Source organism: Aptenodytes forsteri, unplaced genomic scaffold (genome assembly GCF_000699145.1).
Source record: "Aptenodytes forsteri isolate BGI_AS27 unplaced genomic scaffold, ASM69914v1 Scaffold687, whole genome shotgun sequence".
Classification (NCBI taxonomy): Eukaryota; Metazoa; Chordata; class Aves; order Sphenisciformes; family Spheniscidae; genus Aptenodytes; species Aptenodytes forsteri.
The window spans coordinates 28,147-28,358 of NW_008794708.1; positions in this window are offsets into that span (position 1 = coordinate 28,147).

A 212-nucleotide genomic window follows, 5' to 3' on the forward strand; every position below is an offset into this window, starting at 1 on the left:
TGGCCGGGGCGAGGGCCGGTGGACGCGAAGGCTTCGGGGGTAGCGCCGCGGCTCGGTTACTGGGTCTCGAGGGCTGCTGAGGCAGAGCGTTGTGCAAAGCTGGGGAGAAAGGGAAGGACACGGTGGCACCACGGACGTCAGGAGCGGAGAACCACCCCCCCCCCCCCCCCCCCCCCCCCCCCCCCCCCCCCCCCCCCCCTCCCCCCGGGCAG